The sequence below is a fragment of the Pan troglodytes genome, chromosome 1 (assembly GCF_028858775.2).
Source record: "Pan troglodytes isolate AG18354 chromosome 1, NHGRI_mPanTro3-v2.0_pri, whole genome shotgun sequence".
Classification (NCBI taxonomy): domain Eukaryota; kingdom Metazoa; phylum Chordata; class Mammalia; order Primates; family Hominidae; genus Pan; species Pan troglodytes.
The window spans coordinates 159734945-159759067 of NC_072398.2; the positions used below are offsets into that span (position 1 = coordinate 159734945).

A 24123-nucleotide genomic window follows, 5' to 3' on the forward strand; every position below is an offset into this window, starting at 1 on the left:
AATGAGGTACGTTTGGAGATGTAAGGCTAGAATATCATTCCTTTCTTTTGATAAATTGTTGATTTCTGCCTTAGTAGGTCTAAAGCTTAGTAAACTGTAAGAAATATCAAAGCTTATTTATTTTGCTAAGTTCACCTAAACCCATCTCCCAGCTCTTATCCCATTATACTGCCTGGAATTTTATCTCATTTGTTATTGCTCACACTCTCACAACCACCTAGTGTTATAAAGGTCCTAAAGTATTTGGCAATGCTATTGGGTTAGGAAGGCTCCTTTAGTAATTGGTCACTGGTTGACATGGGTTCCTGCTGAAACACCTTTTCTCAGTCCTCAGGGTTTCTTGGGATTTGGGGGCACAGCTGCTTCCCTGCCAAGTGTGGTGTCTGTGAAACTTTAGTGGATGGTCTCATGTCTTGGGTCTAAGCTCCAGCAGTGACCATAATGCAATCTCATTTGAGGTCATACCCCTTCTGATGTCACTGTCACAGTAATTCAGCATGTCCCTAATACCAGGGACCCACTAAGTCTATTTTTTTACTGTATTGAAAAAGGGAAAAAAAATCTCTCTTTCTCTTTCTCTCTCTCTCTGTCCCTCTCTCTCTTCTAAATTCTCTCAGAGGCATTCTCTTCTCTCTCCTCCCGTGGAATAATCTCTTCAAGGAGTTTAGGCTTTCACAAAAGATAGGAAGGGGTGTTGCCTTCAAGGAGCTTCTAATTTAAGTCCTAGACATGACTTTGATACAAAATATAAAGACTTTAGCTATCTATTTGAAGTGCAAAAAAAAAAAATGTTAAAGAAGAGCAACCAAAAATTGGTATATCAATAAACTTATTTGTCTCACTAGCTTGCATAAACTGTGACACCTGCAAACAACAATAATAAAACTTAACTAATAGAAACATAAAATATTCTCCTAAAAGCTTACAGTGTTTAGAAAATTTACTACTTCAGCTTAGAATCTATAATCTCCTTTTTCTCACCATTCCCTCCACCCCGAGATGTGCTGCTTTTCCCAGTAATCGACTGTTTGGCCTGTCTAGATGTTTTAGTATAATACTCAGCTGATTTATTTGCCTGTCTTTTCTCTTGGGAATTGGTGGCCATCGGAGCTGACTAAATAAAACCACTGCTGACTCTTCTTCCCAGACATTTTAGACTTTGGCTAAGTACCTTTTCAAAAAGTAGGAATGCATGAGCCATACAAAATCAGGAAATTCAAACCACTGAAGAGTTAACAAGACAGAACACTGTAAAAAAAAAAAAAAAAGAAAGAAAAGGGGGGGGGTGCCGTGCGTGGCAGCTCACGCCTGTAATCCCAGCACTTTGGGAGGCTGAGGCGGGCGGATCACAAGGTCAGGAGATTGAGACCATCCTGGCTAACACAGTGAAACCCCATCTCTACTAAAAATACACAAAAATTAGCTGGGCATGGTGGCGGGCGCCTGTAGTCCCAGCTACTCAGGAGGCTGAGGCAGAAGAATGGTGTGAACCCCGGAGGCGTAGCTTGCAATGAGCGGAGATTGAGCCACTGCACTCCAGCTTCGGTGACAGAGCGAGAGTCCGTCTCAAAAAACAAAGCAAAATGAAAAAAAAAAAAAAAAAAGCTATTGTAATTTGGAAATGTATCCCCAATGAGATATGCTGTATTCTTCTTTCAGTAATCTTATGTTGGTCTTTATGCACAGCTTACAGAAGACATATTCTCCAAACAGTCCTTGATGTGGGAAAAGCTTTTATTTTAAAGCTAAAGAAGATGAGTTTTCTAAATTGTCATAGGCTGTGGTTTAGCAGCTGGATTTTACATGGTTCCTGTGCAGCTTATTCTTCTAATTATGCTGCTGACAGCTTCCCCAGTGGATTAAAATCCACATTCAGAGTTCTCTTATCTTTAACCTTTCATCCCCATGACTCCCCACTCCACAGATGCCTTTCCTAATGCCTAGTTCTAAGTCTGGGGACTGCTTAGATGGGTACTTGAACAACAATAAAAGGGAAAGGCGATTGTAGTCTTTCTCTGATCTTGAATGTCTAATTTCTACATACATATTAAATACATAAAAACGAAAAACTGATCTATTTTATAATACAAATGTTATCTGGTCTTTCATTCAGCTTTTAGAAAGTTATAAACCTTTGATGATTCTATGTGGGGCAACATTTTATAAAAAGAAAATGAAAAGCCGTCTTTGCTATACAATAATACCTTATTTTAAATGGGATAAAAGAAGGCCAAAGTCACCCAGAGTAGATAATTACTCACATAATTGAAGCTTACTTCTTAATAAGTCAAATCTTTAACCATTTTGGGGATCAAAATCTTTCACGATGTATACTGTTTCCTTAACCAGAAGATGCTGAGAATAATTCAGTATTTCTTTATTCAAAACAGTCATTCACAACATGCAGGCTATCAAGGGAATACAGCTTGGTTAATTCTGGCTCTCCATCTTCCTTTCTTGATGTTTTTCCAGCAAAACCAGGCTTACCTTTAAGGATGTGTCTATTTTTGTATTGTTCTCATTCTCCTCATCCCCTACAATGCTTTCAGTTTTGACGACCTGCTGAGGGTAGGAAACCAGATACATAAGCCTGTTAAGAACTCTGTAATAAATGTCAGCCAGGGATCAAGAATAAAGTTTCTTGATTTTTCAGCAGTGATTTAAAAAATGGTCTTCCTTTAATTAGGCATGGGCACTATTCTGAAGAGTTAAGTTGATCAAAGCCAGTTATGGTAGGGTTTTCTAGCACCTAACATGATTAAATAATTTGGATGTGTGCTTTTAAAGTAAATCAAGTTCCCTGGATTTAAGATGAAAAATTGGGAACCTGGAAGGGTCTCCTGAGGGGAAGGAAGAAAGGTGAGCGGTCATTCAGAAAATCCTCACTCTCTGCATTCATCTAAAAGCTAAATTATTTCCTCTCAGAAAAAAAAAAATGGAAGAAAAGAGATGGGGTCCAAGGAGGTCATTAGCATAAGGGGAAGCATCAGAGAAAATACAGGCTACAGGCAGCAGCTGAAATTTCTTCTCTGACCTCTCTCAGGCACCTTTAAAAGGTGGGGGAAGGTAGGGTAGGGAAATGGGGGAGGGAAAAGACCAAGGAAGGAAAGGACATGGATTCAAAGACACCTCACTGAGGTACTAACTACATAGCAGGCAACATGTCACGAGTACCAGCCTTTGAACTATCACTGTCTGAGGCATTCTTTGCCTCTCCTCTGTTCATTCTGTGTCTTAGGGGAGTTGTATCCATTAGGCTGCTGCTTTTCTCAGGCTCCCATGTCCCACTGGAGCCGGTGTCTCATGTCCTACTGGACACAGGAGCCTGAGAAAAGCAGATGGGAGCCACAGGATAGAGATTGGGGGGTGGAACAAGGGGGTTAGCAGGATATTTCTCCTTGTGTCTCTTTCCTTCCTGGAGTGTCACTGTTAATGTGTCCTCCATGATTCCCACTGATACAGACAGGAGGCAGGGAAATACTGGATAAAAGAAGGTGGTCCCCAGAGAGGGCCCCACCCTCCAGCCTGGACCCGCGGCCCAAAGTGAGAACTTTACATCCCTGTTTTCCTGCTTAAATGTTGCCTTTTCCAAAACCACCCTGGCCACCCTACCCCACATCCTGTACCCATAAAAACCCCGGGCTCCATTGGCAGCAGAATAATAGATAAGAAGAGAAGAGAAGAAGCAGCTTGACTTCAGAGGGGTGGCTTGACAGCGAGACCTCAGAGAAGATTTTGCCCAGGGACAGGCAAACTCCAGGAGAAGACCATCTTCACGGTCCATCCCCTTTCCAGCTCTCCATCCCACTGAGAGCCATTTTCATCAGCAATAAAATTTCCCACATTTACCATCTTCAGTTCATTCATGTGACCTGATACTTCCTGGACACCGAACAAGAGCTCAGGATACAGAAGGCTGTCACACTGAGTTATTAAACACTTTAGCCGTCTGCAGATGGCAAAGCTAAAAGAGTGCACTGTAACACACACCGTCTGGGGCTCTGGGGGTTGCGGGTACCCCACCAGATGCTACCATGGGGCAGCACAGAGTTCTGCTCCTGACAGCGCTAAGAAGCATTTGTCCTAGCTGCTGCACCCAATTACCTGCGTGCTCCCCCTCCTGTGAGGGGCTGAGAGCTGTGGGCTAAGTAAACGAGCCACCCACTTCATGAGTCCCATGAACGCGTCAGGGAAAATTTTCTATTTCACCACCAAACATATTAGCTGTGGTTCCAGTTTGTCTAGGTCAAAGTAACCCTGAGCTCTAGCTAATATTGGCTCCTCTCCTTATCCTTGCATACTGCTGTTACTAACCACCAACTTACCTAATTGTTCCCTCTTTGGCTTCTCATCTTTTTCATCACATTTGTAATATATTCTCTGTGTTCATTTCCCTGTAAAATACACTCGTGGTGTTCATACCCTATGCAGTGGTTTCATTTTTCGGTTTAAATCCTAATGATACAAAAAGCACTTTACATCTTATTTAGTCCTTACAAGTTCCCTACAAGGCAGTAATCATTACCTCTTTTACAGATGAGAAAACCCAAAAGTCAGCAAATTTAAGATCTTTACTCAAAGTCATAGCACTGGTAAGTAGTAGAGCTATGATTCACATCCAGTTTCAAAATCACACTTAAATTGCTCTGCCTACCAAGGGAAATGACAGAGCCAAGGGAATGACAGGCAAAAAAATAAAATTATCTAGGCCTGAAAACAGATGTTTATTCTGCAGCATAGCTGCCCTAGGCCAGAGCAGTGTCACTAAAGGGAGCTCCTTTGGCCATTTAAAAATATTTTCTACCTTTGTCATGCTCTCTCCAACTTGTAGACATATATGAATCAAATGTTATATTATTTTAATGGTAATCATTAACCCCAGGTATTCATTCTTTCAGTTGATCTACGTTGCCTACAAAGTCCCATCTTAAAGATAGTTCTGTTTAAGTTACTGAATTCTGAATGCTGGTTTTTAATAAAATGACAAATTAGAACAATAAAAAAGATTTGAAAGATCCTTTATGGGATATGTTGGTAATATCCCTGACACCACTAAGTATATTCTAAGAACTCTCACCATATTCCAATTTAGCCCAAATAAGAGAGAGATTGCTAATTACAAAACAGTTGCTTGTAGCAATTCAGATTGGTTGTTCCCCATTCTATTTTTAGTCATGGATTTCTAAATGCCAGTAAACTTTCTACCTAATAATGTGCCATGCATATTGTTACCATAAATTCAATTACAAGGACATATGTAGATGTATACTCAACACTGAAATTCCTCTGCACTATCCATACTAGAAGACCTATGAGTTCTTTAAAAACAAAACAAAACTCCAGTGCATATCCTTGGTTCAGTTTTCTACACAATGCAACAGGAACGAACAAGTCAGAAACATAAGGAACACCATTTTATGTTTTTTTTCAAGTCCTCTGATTTTTTCCCCCAAAATCTCCTTGTTTCTTTGAACAAAAACAGCCTCTGTGGCTCTGCCAGTTCTTTTATGTGCTGCAGAACACCTGGTGGCCAATTGCTGGGTGGAGGATAATTAGCCCCTCAATTATCACCGGTTTATTTTCACCTGTTCCACTAGCATTTCCCTATATCTTGAAGCTTGTCTAATTAGTCTTTTCTGACCCATTCTCCACCATCAGACTCAAGAAATAGCCCCTCCACTAAGTAATTAACCCATGGTAGGCCAATCTTCCAGCTTTTGTTTCAACTCCTGCTGGAATCATTAAAATCAAATGAACAAAGAAACATCATGGGACAGGGTAACAAGAATCGAAAAAGTTCTGTCTCTCTTCTCCCTTTGCCAGCTTCCAAATCCAAATTATAGAACCTCAAGCACAGTGACATTTAGTCAGACACATATGTGCTTGCTGTTGAATGTCTTGAAAGAGCAAAATAGCGTTGCCAGAATTATCAAGTTCAGTTCTCTGAAATGCCATAGGAAATATGGTGTTTATTTTATACCTAAAAGGTGAAAGAGATCAAAAAGAATCCAAAATTTAAGATTCAGGCCAAAATCTCAACTTGTAAAACCTTCCCAGGATGCTGTAATTGAATCTAACAATATCTTCTTCACATTATTTTGGTAGTCTATGAATAGTTTTCCAAATTATTTATATACATGCATAGAAATTCTTACTTTGCTGCATCAAACACTTTGATAGAGAAGTCCAGCAGAGATTACTGTAAGGTTAAGGGACAGCTCATGTTTGCTTATTCATTCAGAAAGTATTATTGAGTATCTATATTAGGCACAGAATTAAGCCCCAGGGACATAGAAAAAGTGGAGAGTTCTTGTAGCTTTATTTCATATACCTGAAAATATAGATATCACATATATGGATATCTATAATATGTATAAATGCATACAGTATGAGTATACATATGTATATAGAATACATTAGATTCTTATATGTATATGTATACACACACATACTTTTAATAATACATTGAAACCATACACACATGCTTAAAAATTGACAGGAAAACATTATTTTTGGTAGCGGACATTTGTTATATTTTGACCTGTCATTTTCTACTTTTCTTCTCAATACTACCCCCAGTTCTTTTCACAGCCACTTCACTTCTGCCACAGGGATTGGTTTAGGGCTGAGCACATGATATAAATTGAGTCATCAGGAGGCAGACTCAAGACATCTGTTCCAGCATTGTAAAGAGAGACGCTCTCCCTTTCCTTTCATTATTCATTTTAACCTGAAAATCAGAGAATGTGAGGTCTTGAATTGATGCTGCCATTTTGTAACCATTTGAGAATAAAGACACAGCAAGAGTAAAGAATAAAGCTATAAAATAAGAAGAAAGCCCTAGTAACATCATTTAAATTCTATGTAAGTCCTTTCTCAAGTGAGATTTTATCCTGAACTTTTCTGTTATGTGAGCTAGTAAGCATTCTCACTTTCTAAACTTAGATGTGGGCTTAGGTCACTTGTAATGAAAAGTCATCTGATTGATAGAGATTGACTTTCCAATATCACATATAGCAGTTTAAGATATAAGGTAACTATATTTTTCTTTAAAACAAATAAGATTAGAGGACATGCAACTTATCTGGTTTGAACTTTAAAACATTCAGATAAGAAGTTGTGTTTTACACTTGCTTTTCTCCTGTAAAATTTTAGTTTCTTTCTGTACTATAAACTTCCTTCTGTGAATCTGGTGAATCATACTATTCCATAAAGTATGTTGCCAAGAAGTTGTACCCTTTATTCTTATAGCACATCACATGCCCTGTAAATGGTTTTTAACACAGCAGCTATTATTCTGTCAAGTTGAATAATTTTAGGCTTACCTCCATATCTTCTATTCATTCCACAAATACTTACCAAGCAATAACTATATAATGGTATTGGCTATCCAAAGATAAATAGGAAAGGTTGCTATTTTCAAGGAGCTTCCAGGCTCTTTAGGAGATTATAAAGTGATATAAAAGGACAGCCAAGTACTGAATGGCACTTGCCATGTAGCTTTCATTCTCTCCTGGTGCCACTCTTTCCATTATCTCCCACATCCAACCTATCAGCAAGTCCTAATGGCACTGTCCCCCAAATCTTTCTCAGTTCTGTAGCTCCATTCTTTAAATCTTTAGTCCAAGCCACCATTATTTCTCACTTCTACTACTGCAGTAGCCTCCTAACAAGTCTCCTTGTCTCAACTCTTGCCCACTTCACAAACCCCAGTCTATTCTCCACATGACAGCCAATATAATCTTCTCAAAGTACAAATCAGATTCATCTATTCTGGTGCTTAAAACCATCCCAAATATTTTCATTGCCTTTAGAAAAAAAATATAAACATATTACCATGCCCTGCTAGCTCCACATGACCTGACCCCCACCTACCGCATCAACATCAGTTTCCATCATGCTCTACTTTATCCACCTCACCCCAGCCACACTAGCCTTCTTTTCATTCTTCAGAAAGGCCAAACCCATTGCCATCTTGGGTCCTTTGAACTTGCAGCTCTTCTGACTATAATACTCTTCCTTTCTCATTATTTAGGTCTCACCTCTTCTGACAAGCCTTTTCAGACTATCTTAGCTAAAATGATACCCTGAACTACCACTCACCAAATTCTTATCCCATTGCCATGTTTCATTTTCTCTACAGTGCTTATCACTGTTTCAAATCAGATTGTTTACTTATTTACTTATATAATAAGCATTGGACTTTCCCCACTAAAATGTAACTTTCAAGAAGTTAGGGACCACGTTTTATTCATTGCTTTCTCTCCAGTGCTAAGAATGCCTGATACATGGTAGGCATTTGCTACATACGTATTGGCTAAGTGAATACAAGACTTGCTACTTGTAGAGGTATGTCTAGCTCAAACTGGAAAATCAAGAAAATTGGGAAGAAATTTAGAATGATAAAATCTTGGATAGATGGGGGGAATGACTAAATAAATAGCATGTAGATTTTATGAGTTAATGAGAAATTTAAAGAAAGTTCAATAATCTGAGGAATTAGTTCAAATCTGTTTTCTGTAACATCACTTACAAAGCAAACTGACAGCGAGACTACAAGATATATCAATGATGAAAAGGAATAAATTAAATTGCAGGCGTGTTTAAAGTACTAATTCCAGGGTTGTTGTGAGCTTTGTGCTTATTTAACATCGTTACTAATAACCTGATAAAGAAAATGCATCTTATATTTATGGAACTGTAGATAATCCCAAACTGAATCTTATTACAAGTGTCAGTAAAAACCCAATTCTCAATTAATATTAATTAGTCAAAAATCTAGGAGCTGGAAGCCTTTATTCTTAGCAAACTAATGCAGGAACAAAAAACCAAATACCACATGTTCTTACTCTTAAGTGAGAGCTAAATAATGAGAACACACGGACACAGAGAGGGGAACAACACACACTGGGGCCTATGAGAGGACTGAAGGTGGGATGAGGGAGAGAAGCAGGAAATATAAATAATGGGTACTAGGTTTAATAATTGGGTGATGAAATAATCTGTACAACCAACCCCCAAGAAACATGTTTATGTAACAAACTTGCACATCTTGCACATGTACCCCTGAACCTAAAACAAGTTAAAAAATAAAAAATTGTAAAAATCTAAGTCTCTTAAAACTTGAAAATTGATTTGAATTCTTTTTAAAATACAAACATTCACATACAATTCAGCTGGCTAGAATCATTAATCAAATGAAAGCTGAGACACTTAAAGGGACTAGTGGCAAATACAAGGCACTATTGCCTAGACACCATTTGATAATTCAGAATAGGTTTGTTTGTTTGTTTAAGTTTCCTGAGTAGATGGGACATTTATTGAGTGTCTATTAGGTTCCATGAACTTTATCTTTGTTTCATTTTGTCTTCAATTTAACTCCTAAAGGGTTTATTATCTGCATTTTACATGCGAGAAAACTGGTGGAGGTGAGTCAAACCTTTATCTACCAAATTCCAAAGTTCTTTTTATCATTAACATTTCCCTGCTGCAAGCTCTGAGATACACAGAATTACACAAGGCTAACCAAAAAGTACTATTCCATTTCACTTATGACTAAGCAACACATTAGGCAAAAGCTATTAGAAAATAAAAGTAAAGAAACTTTAAACAAGATTCCTAAAATGAACAATAAAACAAACAACAAAGGCAGCATGTATTTTTTTCTAGACCATAGCTAAAAAAGCAATAGTATGAAAAATGCCCCAAAATCCCAACCTACAATAAGAAAAGAATATTTGTAAACTGAAATTAAGATTAATTCATAACAAATAGCAAAGACAAACAACATGTCAATGAACTTGAAAAGGTAACTTTCATCCATTGTAAACTTTAAAAGCAGATTGGTGAGTGACTGAATGAATGAACAAACCAACCAATAAATAAATGAACAAAGACACTTTAGTCTATGTTGCTGGGAACAACCTTGAGCTGGTAGGCCAGGGGCTAGAAGCAAAAATTTAGAAATGAATTTTAGATCATCATATTCTTTTACCTGTGCCAAGAATCTTATGTTTCTGAAGTGATTCTGTGTTACCTTTTTGGCAAAGTAAATGAGGTTTTAATTGGTTGCCTTCCTTGAATTAGAAGACAGACCCAAGATTCACTATCAATAGGAACTTCACTGGTATTTTATGTAAACTTGGGCATTACACCTATAGTATTTTCAACCTTCACATTTTTAATTTTTGTCAGGCAATACCATAACAAGATCCCCTGTGTCAATGTGCTACCAGAAGTAAAAAAAAAAAAAAAATGAAACAAAAGAAGCATCCATATAAAGTAAACAAGTTAGAAAGGCTCATTTTTCATTTGTTAACTAGCCTCCACACGGCTGTTGGCTGTGACAACAAATGATTTAATGAGTCTAATTTAAAATGGTCTTGTCTGTTTAAGATAGATGTCTTAGAAAATGCTTTCTAAAATCTCACAGCTATAGCAAAGGCCGCTTCAGTGTACCCTGAGAAAAATCGGCGCTGCTCTTCCACTTTTTTTCTAAATTTCTGGTAGGCCAGATATCAAGCTAGTAGCAGCAAGAACTATAATACTCCCATTGTACCTGGGAACATTTCCTAATAGTAATGGTAAATAAAATGTTTCAGATATACTAGCTCAAGAAACCATAAGTATTTATCAACTGTGTAGAAAAGTGATTAGTCAACAAGACCCTTTCTGAATTATGTGATCGTCTTCTTTTGTCAATCACTTAAATGGCCCTTTAGAGTGATGCTTTGTCAGAAAAGGATGTTGATAAGGGATATGATGTATACTGGGCAATGGCAAAGAAAGGGCCACATCTCCAGGGGTGAACACTATCTAGGTTGTGGCATTTGATTTTAGAAAGCTTGTAAATGTATTAGATTGAAGAGATGAAACCTTCCAAAATCCATTTCCCAAGTTCACAAACACACGTCTTCTTCCCCATGTAAAATCTTAGGTAGATTTTAAAAGTGATGAGCAGGTACGAAGTGTTATCTCTGAATTCACATGGTGCTTCCCTTTGTATAAAGAAAACTTAGATCTTTTTGATCATTCTTTGGTGACAGATAAAACACATTATACAGCTTCTGAGAGGGTCAGGTAGATTCAATTTTGTTGAATGACCTGCCTCAGCGCGAAACTGAGTATCTTGTTTTGTTCTTGCAACATAAAGAAGTCTAAATTTGATCAGTCTAAATATGTACCCTTACTTTTTTGAATATCCAGATGTGGTGATTATCCAGAATTAACAAAAATCAGATTAACTAAAGTAACTTCTATAATATCTAAATTTACTAAAAGTGTTTTAGAAAACCAGACGCAAGAAACTTGAGCACCAATACTAAAGGATGTATGCACTAAATAAAAGCCTAGAAACCCGAAGAGCAGATGTGACTCAGAGCCGTCCTCACCATGAAATTATTCAAGAAGTCAAAGAAACTGGAAAAACAGTGTCAAAATATTTTCACATTAAAAAAGTAATTAGCATATACTGCATAAATTAAAGAAATGTAGACAAACAGACAGAGCCATAATACAAATACCTTTGCAAGCCAAGTTTCAGTTTAGATAAATATAGTTTCTGCAAGTAGAAAAATTTAAGCTATTTCTCACAGCTATACATGTGCGCTTTCCCCGACTTTTGTAGCAATCTCAAAGAAACCAACAGGGAAGGGAGTGGGTGGAACAAATGCTACCGAGAAGACTGAGTAAATTGCCAACTGTCTAGTCTGTACAGGTCATTAACCTCATCACACTGAGCTTTTGTTCGTGGTCCAAATCTCAGACTTGGACCTGCAGGCTGAGCGTTGTAGCAGGCTATTGTTTTCATGGAACTTTGTAGAAAACAAATTTCAAAATGTCAAATGCCACATGCTATTTTCACACTCCACACTTGCCTCCTGAGTCTTAGATAATTAAAAGAAAAGTAAAAAATTTACTCCACTGAAAAAAAAAATGAATGTTTTTGTTTGGGTAACCATGACAATTTCTTCAGTCAAATTATTTATGTAATGCACAACCCCCAAAATGTTTTTATCATGTGTGAGATGTAAATATGATCAGAGGTATAATCCTGAATGATTTGCATCCATTTATTGTAATACAAACATATCATTAATAATGGTTACTTTCTAAGTTTAATAACAGATACATTTGTCCTCCCTAATGTGAGTGGGCATCAGCCGATCAGGCTCTTTGGCAACTGGTAATTTCAAGTGATGTTATTTTGATCGTCACTTTGTTTCCTTGGTATGCAATCTCCATTTTAATCTCCTTCTGCTCTTCTGTCATCTCTCTGATTTCTTGTTTTATTCAATTACAGTTTACTAAATTTCATAGCATGAATTGCTTATAAAAAATATTTTTTCTATTCCTTTGGTTTTTGTGTCTTCAAAGTTGGGTTTTGTCTTTTGTACTCTAAATTTAAAAAAAAAAAAAGCACTTTTAGGTTTTGTAGATAGCTGTGCCAAGCCATTTCTTTCATTTGCTCATTATTGAGTGGTTTTATCCCAATTTTCTAATTTTATCTATCTATTCTGATATAGTGTTTGTGACTTTCTGATTCCTTCATTTAGTATCAGAAATCACTTTGCCTTCTCTTACAAATTGTCTATAGTATGAGGGCTCAGTGTTTTATGTTCTATGCACATTTTCTGTAACCTCAGGGCATGACAGAAAGGGTGAGGTAAAAAAATCTCAGTTGACATAATGAACTAATCTGCAGTCTTGTCTATAATCCCTGAGTTCTGCTTTTCTAAAATTTGTTAAATGCCCTGAACCAGAGCTAAACTCATAGAACTGTGGGAAAATGTGCCATTTCCTTGGGGAATATTCTTAGACTTCAGGTTGGTCCTTAAAATCAATATAGGTTGCTGCTCTCCAATATTCACTCTCTTTTTCTATAGTAATAGAACCTCTGGTATTTAGCTTTGCTCACTGCTGATCAGGATAAATCCACATTTTACATTTTGTAGACTACATTTCTACATACAACTCCTCTGTAATTAAGTGTAGTCATCAAGTTCTGGCCGATGAGATGCAAAGAAAGAGGGGAAAGCTTTCAGGAACCTTCCTTAAGAGACAGCATGCTTATCCTTTCTTCCAAACCACTGCTTGAAATATGAATGTTATCTTCTTATACATGTGATCAAGACAATAAATGATGGAGCACCATGAAAAAAGAAGTCTTTGGTCATCCAAATGCACCACACCATACCAACCCAGTGTCACCTATATTTATGTAAGAAATAAATATATGCATACCTTGTTTAGCAACTAGTTAGAATTTTCTGTCATTTGTAGCCTAATTTTGACCTAAATAATACAACACCTTTCAGAGAAAGGCAGCACTTATTGATTTTTAGGGTAAATGTCAAGCAATTAGTTTGAGAAAGAAAAATATAAGTATATGCTTCTAATTTTATTCTCTCTAGATTTAGAAGAATGGATAAGAAGTTGCTTTTTATGGATGAGTAAAGAAACTGTCCTTTTGAGATGGAATCTTCTCCCGATGAAGATGCTGTGAACATTGTTGAAAAAACAACAAAAGACTTAAATATTACATAAACTTAGTTGATAAAGTGGTGGCATAGTTTGAGAGGATTGATTTCCATTCTGAAACATCTACTGTGAAAATGTTATCAAGCAGCATTACATGCTACAGAGAAATCTTTTGTAAAGGAGCTAATCAGTGAGGCAAACTTCACTGTTGCCTATTTTTAAAAATTGCCACAGCTACCCCAACCTTCAGCAACCACCACCCTGATCAATCAGCAGTTATCAGCATCAAGGCAAGACCCTCCACCAGGTAAAAAGACGATGTCTCGCTAAAGGTTCAGATGATCATTAGCATTTTTAGCAATAAAAATTTTTATTAAGGGATGTACATTTTCTTTTAGAAATAATGCTATTGCACACTTAAATGCTACAGTATGGTATAAATATACTTTTCATATGCACTGGCAATAAAAAATGCATATAATGACTCACTTTATTGCAATATTCATTTTATTGTGGTGGTCTGAATGAAACCCACCATATTATCAAGGTATTCATATATCTATATATCTATACATATATCCTACTCATTCTATTTCTCTGGAAAGCCCTGACCAATTATAGTCTCCAAATACTTCTCCCTACATTCAAAGAGAGGGAGAATTCCATTGAGTAAATGAAGATTTATAATCTCCAGGAAAGTCTTGAGTATTGACAGACATATCTTAGGACTTAGTAACAAAATTGATTATAGTGTCTTACATGATGAGGTCACATTTGAGCCAAGACTTAGAGTCAGCTATGTCTGTCATATAGAGTTACATGGCATTCTGTACATTATTTGTATTCACTGATTTACATGGGAGGTGACTTGCAATATGGTGAGAGGAACTCAGATTTTCATACATATTTTTTGGACTAGATTGGGAGAAGGAAAAAGTAAATTTGCCAGATGGCACAAAAAGATGGCAAAGCCCCTGAAAAAGAATTCATACCAAGCAAAGAAGGAATCTAGAATGGCAATTTTACAACAGGATTTGAGGGTTGCATGACAGCAAAGATATAGTGAGGTGGCAAATATCTGTGCTACCCAGAGGCCAGCATGAAATCTCATCCCAGTGTGGCTACCCTAGTGACAATGTATACCCCAAAGAGACAAAACATCATAGGTATAAACAGAAAGTGACCCCTTCCTAAATAGCTTAATATTTTAGAGCCCAAACAACCCCAAACCATACAACTAAACATTATATATATATATAATATATATATACATTTATATATAATATATATACCAATAAAATATATATAATATGTAAATATATAAACATATATATTTATATGCATATATTATATATACACATATATTTATATGTATATTATATGTTATATATACACATATATATTTACATATGTATATAATATATATTATATATTATATATAATATACATATATATGAATTATATATGTATATCTTTTGCCCTCACAGACTACTGCCAAATTTTATAGCACTATGAAGTTTAAGAGCATTTAGAAACTGAAGAGGCTGAGGAACTGTATCAGAAACGCAAATGAAATGACATAGTAGCAACCTCCATTAATTTATAAAATTTGTAAGAAACTCTTCATTATTTTCAAAAACATTTGTGGGACAGTGAAATCTTTAAAGGTATTAAAATTCCTACATGGGATTAGAATAGGAAAGCTGAAGTATTAATATGAACTGACCCCATTCATACCTGTAGATTGGTACAGTTTTAAAATGTTTCGGTGAGATGTGCTGTTTCTGGATCCCTCACAGGGGTGTCCTAGAAACAAATCCTGCACATAAATAATTAGGGTTTATTGTTCTAATCCAGTTTGTACAACTTTTTCTTTTAGAGAAGAATATGGGAGACTAAAGTCCAAGAGGAATTTGCACTTCATGTCTCAATACAGTTTATTTACTCTTATTCTTACAAACAACATTGTAATTGAAATGGAACAAATATTCAGAATTCGGGAAGCTTCTTTTCAAATTTAACTTCTACCATACATAGATATATCCCTGAACCTTTTAAGAAGCTAATAGTCATATAGTAAAAGCTTTTGAGAAAACTTTTCTCTCTTTTTTCTCATCTGAGTCCACTGCCTTCTGCTTGCCATTGGCAATGCTTTTGTTGACTTTGCATTCTTCAATTGATTTTACTTCTTACTATTAGTATACAATAGCAAAACATGAAGGAAATAAGTTTTTCAAAGGAAAGAATGAACAAGGACATTATGTCCTTTTCCTCCTTCAGTCTTTAAGTCCCAAAATGCCTAATTTGATTTAGTTTTGCTGATTGACACTGGGCATTCCATAAGTATTTTCTGGATACCCATCTAGCACTGAGCTAGGTTCTGTCTAGCACTGGGCTATGTATTAGGGACTCAGTGATAAACTAGACAGACTGAGTACCTGCTTTTATGAAGCTTGTAAACTGATGAAAGATATAGATACATAAGAAAGATCCACAGACAACTACAATACAATATGCAGGAGAGGCAGCGATACATAGTGAGAAAGAGCATGGGCCAGAGCCAGAATGCTTTTGTTTTAAACTTTGCCTCTGCCAATTGTTTATTATCTTTTTAGTTTGTTGTATGGATAAGCAGTGAACATAAAAGCATTCACTAAGTGCTAAATAATTCTTAGCTACCATCATTAGCCATTTACCTTCTCTGATAGTCTGTTTTTATATTGCCGTATGTGTATGTTGTCTGTCCCATATACTATTGTAATTGTTATTATTATAATTATTTATTATAATGACTACCACCCCAAAATCTCTTGTTCTAGCAGCACACATTCATTTTTGTGGAACTTTCTTTTTAAGCTTTTTCTTAAAATTCTGGGCCAGAGAGATTCTCTGAAAATGTTACAAGAAATCTATTGCTTGGTAATCTGAAGGAGCAAAGTGTTGTGGTTGTTCTTGTTTCTTCCAAATTTTAGTCAATTGTAATCATTACCCATTCTCCCAGACACAGCCCCTCCTCTCCCTGTTCTCCTATCAGGGGTCCTTTGTACCTTCTGAGAGATTTAATGACAAATCCTTTGCTACTCTTAACAAGTTCAATGATAGTATTGCCAGAAGGGTGACCATCATTAATGTCTCATCAAACTTAGAGGGCATTATATAATCTTTGAACTTGTGTGTCAACAAAATCAACAAACTATAAATACTTAGAGATGACATAATAGAACCATCCCTGGCATTAATGCATTTTTTACATAACACTAAGATCTTGCTTTATCTATTCCCTTATTTTAAAATAAAGTTAATGTTTTTATTTCAATTCCTGCTAGTGCATATCCCTGATGTGGAAAATCAACCAACAAGAAAAAATTATTATGCTGACTGTTTCTTCCTGTTTTGCAGTTTTAATATGCCCAAACAGAAATCCTGATGGGAAAGGAAAATGCCTTGCTATATCTGTAATTTATCAACATGAAAACATTATGGTTTTAATCATAAATTCAAGAGGTCAGTCTTATCTCCACAACTGTGCTCTGAAGATTCTCTAATAGGAAGAAATGCATCTCCTAAGCATAAAACTGTAATTACTAAAGTTGATGGGGGCAGAAGATATGCAAATATATGAAACATTCCATAAGGATATGCATATAACTCTGTAGAAATCAGGAGAGTGATTATAGGGCATGGGCAGAGAGGGAGGAGTAAAGAGGTAGGTGGCAACCCCAAAATGTCTGCATAAGAGAGAATTAGGGCAGCAAATAGGTTGGAAGGGTGAGGCTGGAGGACTGGTCTGGGAACTGCAATTGAATAGCAGGACATGCCTTCACTTAGATTGAATTTAATTTGAAGCAGTTTTGGAGAGGCCTTAGGGAGACTATGGGAGGGCTAAACCTTGTAAATCCCTTTTTGATGCCAGTACTAGAGAGGAGTGGAAAAAGTAATAAAAACATAAACATGATTTACATCAGTGTATGTTGTACACTCAGTAGCTGTGATGGAGCAGATGATAAAGTCAACAGATATCTAACTGCCATTGCCTACACTGAATTACTCTGCCTTAGGTAATAGATCTTTACCTCTAAAGGTAACAAAATGTTAAATCTATTCAGAAGAATTGGCATAGATTCCACCCTCTGTTCTTATCCTGTGCTTTTTTCTAGGTAATGCTCTTTAAGAACATTCAAGTAACCATAATAGTTCAGCAAATATTTTCTGAACACATCTACATATTCCCATATCACAAAAATCCCATTCGAACATTTATCATTGCTAGAGTTGGCTTGTTACACACCAACATCTTCTTCTCTAGGTTGCAAACTTTACAAAAACAGAAACCATTTCTAACTTAGTATCATTAGTAATAATAATAGTAACTAACATTAATTCATTACTTATTTTCTGTAAAGCACTAGGCATTACTTCATTTAATCTCCTTAAAAGTAGAATGCATCAAACATCACCTCTGTTTTGATAAATCAAAATATCTTTATGGAAGAGTTTTAAAAGAGGGATAGAATTTAAATAAAAATGTGAGACACTGAGAAGGAGCTCTCTAGATTATGATGGCAGTGTAAAAGGCATAGAGGTGGAAAAGTTTAAGAATGGTTCATGGAATAGTCAGTAATCTAGCTTGATTGGAAATACAAATTACCCTGGCCTGATCACCATACATTATATATTTCAAAACCTCACTATGTATTCCATGAATACGTGCAATTATTATTTGTCAATTAAAAAAAAGAAAGGATTGGAATCTTAAAAAGGAAGTTTGTGACAATATTTCTGAGAAATATATTGTATAGTAGACATGCTTATTTTCCATAGAATATTGCCTGATCAACTGAAGTTTGAATGAGGAGTAAAAAAAAATGTTAGGTAATGGGAGTTAAAGAATAAGACAGTTCAGGTAACTAAGTTCTACTGTTTTAAACAGGTTTGTTTTTGAAGCAAAGAAGAGTAGTAACTGATCAATATCCACTCTCGAGATCTCTTCTATTATTTTATATTAACTCCATGAGAGAAAATTCGATGCTGTCTTTTTCACCTCTGTGTTCATGACTGTGAATAAGGCAACACCTAGAACAGTGTCTTCCACATGGAAGTACTCAATAATAATATATTGAATGAATAAGTGGATGAATAGTTCAATGTTTCTATCAATTTCTGCACAAAATTCATATTTGGTAGGAATGATATTTTAAACCCCTCATGCAGGGACTATTAAGAGGGCAATATTACAAGGGGTGTTCTTAAAATTTCTGGAAACATTTCTAGTTATCATAATGAATAGAAGACACTAATGATATTTAATGTGTGGGGAGACAAAAGATGCCTGGAACAATCTTGTATGATACAGAATTGGCCCGCATGCCAGGACTTCTGAATACCACACCAAATATGCATGCAGGCAAAGTACCTGTTTATAATTACCTGAGTCTTGTACCTAATTTCATTGCATAAATAAATGCAAACAAGTTATGCAATATTTTATTACAACTTGAGGGAACCTGGAAGTAGATCTTTCCCCAGGTGGGAAGCTGATGAAAACTCATTCCTGGCTGAAACCTTCAATACAGCTGTATTAGTCTGTTCTTCCATTGCTAGAAAGGAATACCTGAGACTGGGTAATTTATAAAGAAAATAGGTTTAATTGGCTCACAGTTCCACAGGCTATACAGGAAGCGTAATGGCTTCTGCTTGGCTTCTGGGAAGGCCTCAGGAAATTTACAATCATGGCAGAAAGTGAAGGGTGAGCAAGGCACGCTTGCTTGTGGTAATCTGTTATGCAGCAGTAGAAAACTAATAAAAGTAGGTTAAATAATTTGCTTTGGGTTGTATAACTAGTGTGTGATGATTATAAAAACATCAAACAAGTCTGTGTCCATTGCCAATATATTTTTTAATTATCAGAAACTTCAAGATTGGGAAAATGAGGTTAAGATAACTCACGTTGAATAAGTTCAGAATACTAATTACATTAAAAGAGGAGTCTATATGCCAAGAGTGGGATGGGACATATGGTTCTCGTGGCCCAGAAAAGTGGTCTAGGCCACTTTTTCAAGATACAGCTTTAGGGTTTCATATTATAACCATATACAAAGCCATGAGCATGAATAAAATCACTCAGAGTAGTAAAACTGTGAAGAAGATGGAAGATGAAGATTTAAGGGGTAAATAGGAGTAAAATTAGAGGTGAATGAGAGGGAATACTCACAGTGTGAAGTGGAAAACTGCAAAAATAGTATCTTGGAATCCAAAGGAAGATGGATTTTCTAAAAATAGGTCAGTCAGGATTCAATGCCACAGAAGCAGCAAATAGGATAGGGTTGCAAGAGTCTTATTATATTTAACTATTAGCGAACACTTGGTAAAACAACTTGACTGAAGGCATGTGGCTTGACAAGCTGGTCCTAGAAATCTTCACAGACCTTCAATCAGCATACTAAATAAAATAGGGTATAGAACGATGCCATGTGCATTACTATGGCACTTCATATGGATTAACACAGACCAATTCATTTCAATGTAGTTGAAAACATTTATTTACTCATCATCTATAAGTCAAATAGACTATCAGACTACAGTTAGGCAGGTTCACTTAACTCACACCTCACTCTACTCACATTTCTCCAGCTTAGTGACAATATGGACCCACTTTATCAAATTATTTGCTGAACTCAAGGTATGTGTACATATTTCCACTGATCAATAACTTTGCAGCCAGCCTCCCATGTGGATTCCAAGAATTTGCCGAAGTTTTAACTTTTCATATATAATCCTAATTTCTTCTTACACCCAAGTATAGCTATGTTACAAGGAATTTAGCACGATTATCTGGGTTGGAAAATTAGGTTCAACGTGTTAACTCCATGGCATCTTCATTTTTTCCTTCTCTCAGATATGTGCCCTGCTTTCTAAAAATCTGAAGAAAACTAGTTTTAACAGCAATAAAAGTTTACAATCAATTCTAACCATGCTATTTCTGCTTGCATATATTTTTCCAAGCTGATTAAGCAAATTGCAATTTTCCACATTTCTCTGGTATGGGCTGGAAGAATGTATCAACCAGCAATTTCTTTTTTAAAGTTTGGCCTGCAGGCTGATAGTCCACGAACCTGAAAGTAATGGTCAGTTATAAGGAACAGAGCAGTTTACAAAATGGAATATCCAGAATCATTGCATGCTTCCAAGTCACATTAGTTGACTCCTAAGTAGAGCAAGTTTTTAGTGGTTCCATCTGGAATGTCTGTGTGACATGGTTATGAAATGGAAGAAAAACTTAAAGCTTATCCATACCTGAAAACTAATTTCTTATACACAGTAGTGTTAATTATAACTATATTTATCAGATTAGAACTGTTTCAAGTAAAAGGGAATATGAAAATTAACATAAATGCATAATTTAATACCAACTAGTATTAATGTGAATGTGGGAAGTTATGAATTTGACAGAGAATTAGATTTAAAAATAATACTTTGAAAGCATCTACCAAATGTGCACCTAATCGAAATTTCATTTGCCATATTTTGTTTTGTATATCAATGTGTCTTGAGCTCCTAGAACAGTACCTTGCACATACTAAGTGTTTAAAAAGTTTAGTGACAACAAAAGTAGTTCTGGTGGCTCATGAGCAATAGAGGCTTTAGAGAGGAGCGCACACTGCTGAGAACTTACAAGTGAACAATTCAGGAAGATGTCAAATATAATCTTCCACTTTTTCACTATAAGCCAAAGGAGGGTGCCTGAGAGAAGGAGAGAACAATATGTGCATCTAAAGCAGTTAAACCTGGGACTGGCACATAATCATAGTTCAATCACATTGGATGTCATTTTTGTTATTATTATTGGTGGGAATGACTTGATGACAGGCTATTCCTTGTGAAGGGCTGCTCTCCTAGCCAAAGGGCTGCAAAAAAAACCATGATGTGGGCTTTGGACAGGAAAGGGACCAGTCATGTGTCCTCCTTAATATGCTCCCCTTGTGTTTTGGATCAATTGTATCCCCCGGAAATAGTTGCACAATAGTATGTGTAAGGTATCCCTCAGCCCAGGGAAGACTCCAGACTGCTGGCTGATGGCCAGTGTTCTCTCCCGCACCTGAGGGAATGTGAAGGAAGGGCTGCCTTTTCTCTGAGAGTGAAGGAGTTTTATCACAATGTAGTCATTTGGCAACCAAAGGAGAAAATTGGTATGGAGACTGCAGCTATGTTGTGTAGAACTCAAGAATCAACAGATTTAGAAAATTTGTAAATTACAATATTCACAACCACCCTGAACTAACCACTGTCTCCCAGTCTTTGAGGTTTTGTCAGAGTCTACTACTTAGTGGTCAATGTCCTTAGGCATAGTTTGAAATAAGGAATCTCATAAACATGGGCTTCCATTTGAGGACAATTCTTCCCCCTTCTTTATCTCATTGCCTCGTATTGTGACATTTTCTTTGGCACAGATCCCTCCTTCCTAAATCTCTCTCCTATTCAGCCTTCCTGAATTTTCACTATATCATGACCCTGGTGTTTGTAATTATTGTCTTTCCCTCATTGAATAAATATAGATTCAGCTCCTCAGTGTATTTAACCCTCACAACAACTGAATGAGATAGTTATATTTCCATCTTCATTTGGAGAAAAGACAAAACTTAGAGTTTCTCAAGATTGCGTAGCCATTAAGTGGTAGAGCCACAAACCCAGGAAGTCTAATTCCAAAAGCTGAGTTCTTAGCATAGAGAATTGTTGAAAGCCCTTACAAAGAATATATGAATTTAGTACCCTGAAAGTGGTACTAAAAAAGAGGACACCTTCCCTGTTTTTCAGCACCAGCAAAGAGGTCTATGTAAAACAGGCCACTTTTCTGCTTTCCCATTCCTTTGATAGTCTCATCATTTAAGAATAGGCAGAGACAGTTTTGCTGGGTTCTAGGCGTGGGTCTCATGCAATTTGAGGGGCTCTCTTCAAGATAAGTAGTATGAAATTACAGATACATTATTAAGCATGAAGGTTAATATGTATTTAGAAAAATAAATCAAAATAAATTAAAATTTTTAAGCCTGGCAAATGCCACAAAGCTTATGAAATTAACATAAATAATTAATTACCTGCCTAAAATACAGCATTGTTTTTATGTTAAAAAATGTTTTTCACTTTCACTTATAAAGAAACTTTTCTAAATTATTAATAAAGTCAGTTATGTTATATAAATTTTAGAGATTATTGTAAAATTTGGAAATACTCTATCTAGTTTCTGTTCTATCTAGTTCCTATTCTAGACAAGCTGTAGGATTTCAAGGGACTTTCAGTTTTCTTTGAATCAACAGCATCATTCCCATTTTGCTATTAATGGTGTCCTCACTGTAGTGGAGTATTATGAGTGCTCTGCTATCTTCATGTATGCCAATCCAGTGTAGGGAACAAAAAATATTTTTCCTTCTACTCATTTTATTCATTGCCTGGGGCCCTGGTAACAAAAGAGAATTACAATTAACAAGAGGAAAGAGGAAAGCAAACAAGTTTATTAGCACATATATTCCAATATATACATGGGAAATGCCTCCCCCCACAAAAAAATGAGGAAATTTCAAAGAAGTGGCTTAGAATTCAGGCTTAAACACTGCTGTCTTCAGCTGAAATAAAAGAAAGACAGGTGGGGGAGAGGCCAGTTATGAGGAGGCGACCAGAAAAAGCGTGGTAGACAAGGGTAAGGTTTGCTTTGCAGAGTTAAGTCAGTGTCCTCGTCATTGAGAAGATTCCACTGTGATTTAGAGTCATCCTTCTCTTCTTGATATAGGGAGGGAGATACCCTTACAAATGAAGATTTTGTTTATAAATTTATGTTTTATTTACGAAAGTATAACTTCTAATCTTGTTTTCAGAGCTTCTCCTGTGTCTGCTGTTTCTCAAAATAATCAATTCAAATTAGTCCTTATGCCAAAGAGGCATAATTGGGGCTGGCACATTCTGGTCTCTTATACCAGCATTTCCTCTCAAGAATTTTTCCCAGGGTGTTAAAAGAATTCAATCTTCTTTAATAATTGGATTATCAAACAATCAAATAACTTACCCAATACAGTACTTTCAATTTAACTTTATCTCTTCCTTTTAAGACATTTTGGAACTACCTGGAAAAAAAATGTTTCTATTTACTTTGCAATGTCTGAATAATTTTTGTTAATGCAATGTCATCCCTTCAACCCTACTACTTTTATGTCACAATCTATTACCTTTTTTTCAGAATTTTCTATCAGTTCCTAATGGAAACTTAAAGATGATTAAATGTGGTACTTTGTATATACTTCCAAATCAGGAGTTGTAATTTCTCCTTTGTTTTATAGAAACATTCCAAAATGTCTTCAGAAGAACAGTTAAAATGGCACACTCAAGCTTCAACTTTTTAGATAAACATTTTGTATATCCAACTTTTAGGAAAAAGAATATGTTAGATCCTTAAAATATAATGATATCCATTATGCAAACCTCAAGCAACACTGGAATAGGCAGATCCTCTTGTTACATTGAGATTTTTTAATGAAAATTTAAGTTGTATATGTGTTTAAAATGTCCTATTGTTTAAAACACTATCTATGCGATGAATCTTGAAAGACAACATAACTGTTGCAAAATACTAAAGCAGTCAACAATTTTGGCTACTGT

General features: G+C 36.0%; 1 long non-coding RNA gene across 4 annotated transcripts in view; it reads right to left on the reverse strand.

Moving 5' to 3' along the window:
• LOC134809014 (uncharacterized) overlaps positions 1 to 24123 on the reverse strand; it is a 298651-nt gene that overhangs the window by 104068 nt on the left and 170460 nt on the right. The window contains exons 4-5 of one of the 4 annotated variants that reach the window (XR_010153496.1): positions 23534 to 23591; positions 18625 to 22930 (exon numbers count right to left, since the gene is read on the reverse strand). The exons of 1 other annotated variant lie outside the window; for it this stretch is intronic. This is a non-coding gene — a long non-coding RNA (uncharacterized LOC134809014). 2 more of the 4 variants (XR_010153497.1, XR_010153494.1) reach the window with 2 other exon arrangements.